Genomic DNA, 7687 nt, shown 5'->3' on the forward strand with positions numbered 1-7687 from the left:
GATGTTTAAGATATCTAAGTAAATGTCATTTCAAAATAACTTATGAAGAAAAATCTAACATGAAAGAGTTGGAACACAAGAAAGAAGTGGATTTAGAGCAATTTAAAGATTTATATAGGAAAAATTCAAATTATTTTCAAGAAAGTTTTGAAGTTCTGGACATGAAAGAAAAGTTAAGTCTTTTTGTCCATCAATTGAAAAATCACCTGAAATTGAATTGATGTTACTTCTTGAATATTTATAATCTTCCTTTTTAGCTGATTCCTCAACATTGCCAGTTAAAATTTCCTCAAATTTAACTACAGCAGAATAAGAGAGTTTACTAAAATCTTTGAAGAAATATAATAATTTCTGATATTAAAGAATCAGTCCTTCAATTTGTATGCATAAAATTCATATGGAATAGAACTGCAAACCCAGGGCTGATCCTCAAAGGAGACTGAATCCTGTTATGAAAGAAGTTGTTAAGAAAGAAATTTTAAAGTGGTTAGATGCTAGAATTATCTACCCTATTTCTGATAGTGCATGAGTTATTCCAATTTACAGTGTTCCTAAGAAAGGAGGAGTAACTGTAACTTTGAATAAAAATAATGAATTAATACATAGTAGATAAGTTACAGGTAGGGGTGTAAACAAACCAAACACAAATGAACGGTGCTCGTGTTTGTGTTTTTTTGTTTGAAATATAGTTTGTTTGACATAGGCTAGTGTTCAAAATTGTTCGTGAAGGGCATGTTCGTGTTCGGTTTGATTTGTTTGAAATTAGTTTGAATTGTTCAAATTATTCAAATCGTTCGAATCATTCAAATTCAAATTGTTCGAAATGTTTGAAATGTTTGAAATATTTGAAAATTTTCAAATTTGTATATATTTTTTCAATTGTTAAATAGATAAAAATTTAAATATTAATTCTCATATCTTTTAAAAATTGAAATACAGAATGTTAAATAGATAAAAATTTAAATATTAATTCTCATATCTTTTAAAAATTGAAATACATCTTCATAAAAAATATAAGAATTATTATTTAATTCTCAAACTACCAAAAACAATAGATAACAAACTTCAACAAAAATATTTCTTCATAATTAGTCATTACATCCAATTATTCAAGCAAATAATATCTTACATAAAAAGATAAGAAAAGAAAACTTGACGATTCAGTAGATAATATAAACACCAACCTATAAAACTTGAAGTTTCCAATATAGAGTGCCCACAATCTCTTTTTTGAGTAAAAATTTGGTCTTATATTTAAATTGTGTAAAGAGTTCAACAGAAATTGACGTATAGTTGCCTTGGTATAACACATTTCCAGATCAACGACAGCTCTCTCTTGCCGTCCTGCAAAGTCTTTGCTCTTAGGAAACAAAATACTATGGATATAATCTTACGGTCAACCTGTTAGAAGAAAAGGAGTAAAACACAATGTATGTAGTCAACTTGAACAAAATATAGAACTCTAGAAGTTACGACATATGTTTTCTTAAAAGAAATTATAAATTTAATAAGTGTCAATGATCCTGCATATATGTTTTCAAAAGAAAAAATATCAAAGAAACTTAAATGCTAACACACAATTCTTATGTTTTTACATATCTAACATCTAAAGTTTTATATTTATATTTGTAGCACTTTGGTATTAAAAATATATGAATCAAAAGGTGTATTTATCTTTTAAAACTAGCTATTTCTCAGAACCATCATAATGAAACATTATATGATACTTCAACTCCGTTAGAATTTGATTTAACATCTATAAAATACTCCCACACAGCTGATTTTCTCTTCATGCCTTTCGTACCTTGCATTCCAGTACTAGTGCTTCCAATTGTCAGTTCAATAGGTTGAGAACTATCAATTCCTTCTTGTATTGCAAGTGGCAATTGTTCGTCATTTGACATTGTAAGTATCTATACAAAAAAATATAATATTAAATGATATGTAGGCAAAAAAAAAATGCAGGCAAACAAAAATGTGCAGATACTTGGAGTAGTGGGATTGCAAAAAAAGCCTTAAAAACCAAAAAGCAGCAGAATTCTTCTCCGCTAATATGACTGAAATTAACAACACAAAGGAGCTTAATTTGCTAAAACAAAAGCTCTCAACTTTAGAACTCCATGATTCCTCATTCCTTAGAGTTTAATTTGCTGAAATAAAAGCCAAAACATCACTTTAAAGGCTCCAAACATCAAGTATAAAGCACCGAAACAACACTTTAAGGGCTCTAAACACCAGCATTTAACCGCCCCCAAAATCAACCCTTTTAAGGGCTCCAAATCGCCAGTCTAAAAAACCAAAACAGCACTTTAAGGGCTCCAAATAGCAAGTATAAAGAGCCAAAACATCACTTTAAAGGCTCCAAACAACAAGTATAATAGGGCCAAAATGATGTTTTTAATGTCTCTAAAACAGTGCTCAAAATAGCCCTAAAATGATGCTTTTAATGTCTCCAAAATAGTGCTCAAAACTGCCCTAAAATGATGTTTTTAATTTCTGTAAAACAGTGCACAAAAAAACCCTAAAATGATGTTTTTAGTGTCTCCAAAACAGTGCTCAAAATAACCCTAAAATAATGTTTTTAATGTCTCCAAAACAGCCCATATGTAGACAATATAACCATTGTATGGTTCCATATATGTAAATATACTAATAATATATCATATATCAGCTAAAACATTTCTATAATGTCTCCAATGGCCTATACACTAGCCAATCAATTAAAGAATTGATCCTTTACTTCCATTCATATATCATATAGCTGCTAAACTATTTGTGTAATAAATAGTATTTTAAATGAGTATAGTTTTTATCATGCATGACATCCATGTATGTGCATTGCCACAAATTAGCTTTCATGTCAATATATGCATCATTTCTTACCAGTGAACATGTCTTCTCATTCTAAATGCAAGCACATGTGTCATTAAGCTTTTAAAACATTTAATATAAATCAATTGATATAATTTGTAAATAGCTAGAGATATGTTTGTCTGAATTAATGCATGCATAATTACAGTGGTATCCATGAAATTCCTACTTTAATTTATTGATAAAACATCAGGATGCACACTCCACTCATTTTAATTATATATTCCAAGCTTCGAAATTGCAGCCTTGCATGCATTAATATAGTTTATTCAGCTAAGCAGTGCATTAAGCACATCGACTAGTAATATAAGCAGATAGATCCCTGCATCATCTAAAAAGTATTGCTTTCTATGAAAGAAACATCCCATAAAGAGAATCTAATCATCACTCCATCTCCATATATCTATCTTTCAACATTTAAAATAGTAAAATTGACCCTTTATTGTGTAAACTTAGTACAAATCATGTCTACTTTAGAAAACATAAGAATTTGCAATTACTGCTGATTACCAGAAGTAACACATAAAATTTGTTCAGGATCTGCTCGTAAATAATTACGGACAAAGGAGGCCCAAAAAAAGACTCATTTGCAATTACTACTGATTACCAGAAGTAACTATACCACGGGTGAAGCAACAAATAAGTCAAGGATATTTCCAAATGCTCCAAAAACAGACTCATTAAAATTAAAAAAAAAATTAAATTTCACTTCAACTGCATATTAAAATAGAGCAGCTATAGTTCTTCTCCCTTCCATCAAAGTAATATATATAATGCAAACTCTATGTAAATAAAAAGGAATAATGTTAGCTTTATTTGCATATATACAGATCTAAGACCTGTAACATAAAATGACAAAAAACTTTTAGCTACGTATAGATGGCCAAAAACCCTTGTCATTCACTTGAAATTTATTTTTAAACCCCCTTGCATTAAGAGCGAAGAAAGGTTACTCTGTCTTTGTGCAACAACCAACGTTCTCACTCCCAAAAGCTTCAAAAACTAGGTTTCAGTAAACAAAAACTAAAAGAAATGAGAGGAAAATCTAAAAATAAATAAGAAATAACAAAGAAAATATACTCCAAGATGACACCTCAATAGCCTTACAACCAACCAAGAAAGGATATCAAACAACCAAGCAAATGAACAATAATACCGAGCAGGCAAGCAGCAAGCAAGCAAACCAACGTATGCTCGAAGATAGATAGGAGTAGATATTAGAGAACGTACATAAAAGACAAACCCTAAACTCTCATAGTTAGGGCAAAAAGCTTTCATGATTTTGAGAGGAGAAGGAGAAGGCTTCTGAAGAAGGGAGGCGCGGCCGAATTCAGAAGTGCGAGATGCGTTTTTAGAATTAGGGCTTTAGGGTTTTTTTAATATATGTTGTATTATATTAATTATAATATTTATATTAATATAATTAATAGTAATATATTATTAATGTTATTAATATTTATTATATATTATAATTTATAGAATTTAATTTTTTAAAATATGATAAATTTTTAGAGTACATAATTTTTAAAATATGATAAATTTTTTATATATAATTATTTAAACTATTTTATATTTTGAATAATAACGATTCGAACACGATCAAACAAATGAATGTTCGTGTTTGAACCAAACACGAACGAATACATCATTGTTCATGTTTGGTTCGTTTAACAAACCGAACAAAAAAAAATGTTCGTGTTCGATTCGGTTACTTTTCGAACGAACTGAACATGAACTCCCTGACGAACCGAACACGAACTGTTTGCAAACAACGAGCTATTTTGACAGCTCTAGTTACAAGGTGGCGAATATGCATTGATTATAGAAAATTAAATCTTACCACTATGAAAGATCATTTTCCATTACCCTTTATAGATCAAATGCTGGATAGACTAGCTGGGCATAAATACTTTTATTTTCTGGATGGATATACTGGTTATCACCAAATCTCCTGAGGATCAAGAGAAAACAACTTTTACCAGTCCTTATGGTACTTTTGCTTTTAGAAGGATGCCCTTTGGTTTATGTAATGCCCCTGCTACATTTCAAAGATGTATGATGACAATTTTTTGTGATATAATTGAAAAGGGGATTGAAGTATTCATGGATGATTTTTCAGTATTTGGAACTTCATTTCACTCATGTTTAGAACATTTATCTAAAATTCTTAAGAGCTGTGAAGAAACAAATTTAGTCCTTAATTGGGAAAAATGCCAATTTATGGTAGCAAGTGGAATTGTATTAGGTCATCAAATATCAGAAAATGGTATGGAAGTAGATCCTGCTAAAATTCAAGTGATCGCTAATTTATCTTATCCAACAAATGTAAGGGAAATTAGGAGTTTGTAGGACATGCTGGAATCTACAAACGATATATTAAAGACTTTTCAAAGATACAGTGCATAGAAAATCATTGGTTAATCTTAGGTTTAGTCACTAAATCCGTGGCTAGGCTAGGAGGATACCGGTTCCCATTTCCCTTCACCTGAAGGCTAACTCTTGTTTTAGTTTTTAAACACTAAGACCAAATTGGAGATTTTAGTCTGTCACTCTAAAGATTCTCCAATTCCACACCCAACAAAGAATATTTCCCTATTTATTTGCACTTAATTTCATGAATGAATTTCTCCTTCATGAAATCAAATGTGATCCTCACTCTGTTGTAGAACACACTCAATTTCCCGGATTATATGTTTCACAACATATTTTAACAAATCAATTGGCCAGATTGAAAAGTAAATTAAGTTCGGAGTTGAAAAATCATCACAATTTATTTTATATTTTAATTATGGCACATTCATATTATCTCTTCATTTCTCCAAATCTCAGAGTAGGGGAAAAGATAGAGGAAACTACTCAAACTTCATGAGAAATATACAAAAAAACACAAATTTCATACATAAAAGAAAGTTCAAACAAGACTAAATAAACAAACAAACTTATCTGGAACTCTTTCTTAAAGCAAATCCTTTGTAGCATTTCCTTAGAAATGCAAGAAGAAGAACTCTCTCACTTTTCTCCTTCTCCAAAGCTCTTACAGAAAGTTTCACACTAAATCTCACTACAAAAACTCTAAACTATGAAAGCAAAATTACTAATTAACTCCAATATGTAATGAAATGAAGATGGATTATGGAAATGTAGCGTGGTGGAATGTTGTATAGCAAAAAATGAACGTAGAGGAGCTATTTTCTGATGAAATTCAGCCCCAAATAAAGCCCAAGGTCGGTTCTCCAAGAGGTGCCTCCAAAAACTCTTAAAAAATCGTCCAAATACATCAGACATTCTAGAAACGAGGTCTGAACCGCCGCTGGCGCTAGTCTAGCGTTGAGAAAAAATCCTCCAGCTTTCGGTTGTTTTGTGCCGTCGGCGCTGACCTTGACACTGCCAGCGCTGAGTATTTCCTCAAAAACGTCATTTTGATTCCATATTTCACCCTTTTTTCTTTAAGCCCTAAAAATCAACAACCTGCAAGAAAAAATCAAAATACCTTCCATTAAAGTGTAATATCACCAAAAATAAGTATAAAATATGGGTCTAAAAATGCATATATTTTTAGTGTATCAAAATTCCCCAAACTTACATGTTACTTGTCCTCAAGTAACTTCTCTACTAGATAAAAATATGACTTATGGTAAAGAATTTAACTTTTCGACTTCCATATTTTAGTTCTCTAAATATAATAGTTTAACTTAAGAAAAATTCAAAACAACTCTAGTTAATACTAAAGGTGTAAGAATATTCAGTAATTAAGTCTAAGGTTTCTGATCTTCTATTCTTTTAAAAAAAAATTGCAATTTGTTATATTAAAGTCACTTAGGAAATTCATATGAAAAAAAACTTCATAAAACTTTATTAATAATTAAGTTAATATTCAAATCAAAAGCTTAGAAAAATGTGTCCAGGTCTCTGTCGCTAGGGTCACTTGAAGTAGGCTCACTAAAAGTAGCGCTTCTAGAAGTAAAAGGAATATCCTTAGCCTATCTTCCAGATCTCCAATCAACATGGGACTCATAAGTCTTGATGTTGGCAGGCCCAATTATTCTCTAAGGCTCAATCCTCTCCTCATCAGGTCTGAAATCAACTCCTGCATGCTCACAAAGTGTGTAAATGAGAGCAGGGTGCACCAATCCACCGGTGGTCTCTCCCAGAGCAATAGATCGAATGTTCATATAAATGATAGAGCCTACATTTATATCCATCACTTGCTAAATACAGTAGTTAAGGATGGTTCTATCCTTGGTTACTTCACTATGATGGTTCGTTGGAATCATCCTTCTAGAAAAAAAATATTGCCAAGCCTTAGACACTACATTTAACATAGAAAGGGCAAAGTTAACTTTAACTCCATTTTTTTTTCCAAAACCCTTTCTCACTAGTTAGAAAAGAAATAACTTCATCTAAGGTTTGATCTGTAGTAGAAAACAAATGATACTGGCATCTATAAACATCTTCTAATTGATAAAACTCATTAATTTTTCTTGGAGTAAACTCCACCCTTTTTCCTCGGACAAAAACAAAATCATCAGAAACCTCAAGAAGGTTGGCATAAAATTCCATCACAATCCCAACTATTGCATCAATAGTAAAATAGTAGAAGTTTTCCCACTGCCGAGCGATAATCAATCGTTCAACTTCTCCTCCCGGAATTTTAAAACCTCGGTCCTGAATCACTTTTTTATTTTCTTGAAGACTATGAAATTGAGCACTGGCTCTAAATAAAATAAAACTTTGCATGTCATATTCTATTTTCATTTTGCTCGATCTAGGTGCCATAGGAAATCTAGAAAAAAATGATAAAAATTCCGAATAAAGC

General features: G+C 31.1%; 1 long non-coding RNA gene across 1 annotated transcript; it reads right to left on the reverse strand.

The window, feature by feature from the left end:
- Window positions 1-1159: 1159 nt before the first annotated feature.
- On the reverse strand, window positions 1160-4208 carry LOC110036689. Its single transcript, XR_002295256.1, has 3 exons — window positions 4102-4208; window positions 1805-1913; window positions 1160-1401 (listed from the first exon to the last, which is right to left on the reverse strand). It is a non-coding gene; the product is annotated as an uncharacterized LOC110036689 (long non-coding RNA).
- Window positions 4209-7687: the final 3479 nt, after the last annotated feature.

The sequence above is a fragment of the Phalaenopsis equestris genome, unplaced genomic scaffold (assembly GCF_001263595.1).
Source record: "Phalaenopsis equestris unplaced genomic scaffold, ASM126359v1 Scaffold209690, whole genome shotgun sequence".
Taxonomy (NCBI): Eukaryota; Viridiplantae; Streptophyta; class Magnoliopsida; order Asparagales; family Orchidaceae; genus Phalaenopsis; species Phalaenopsis equestris.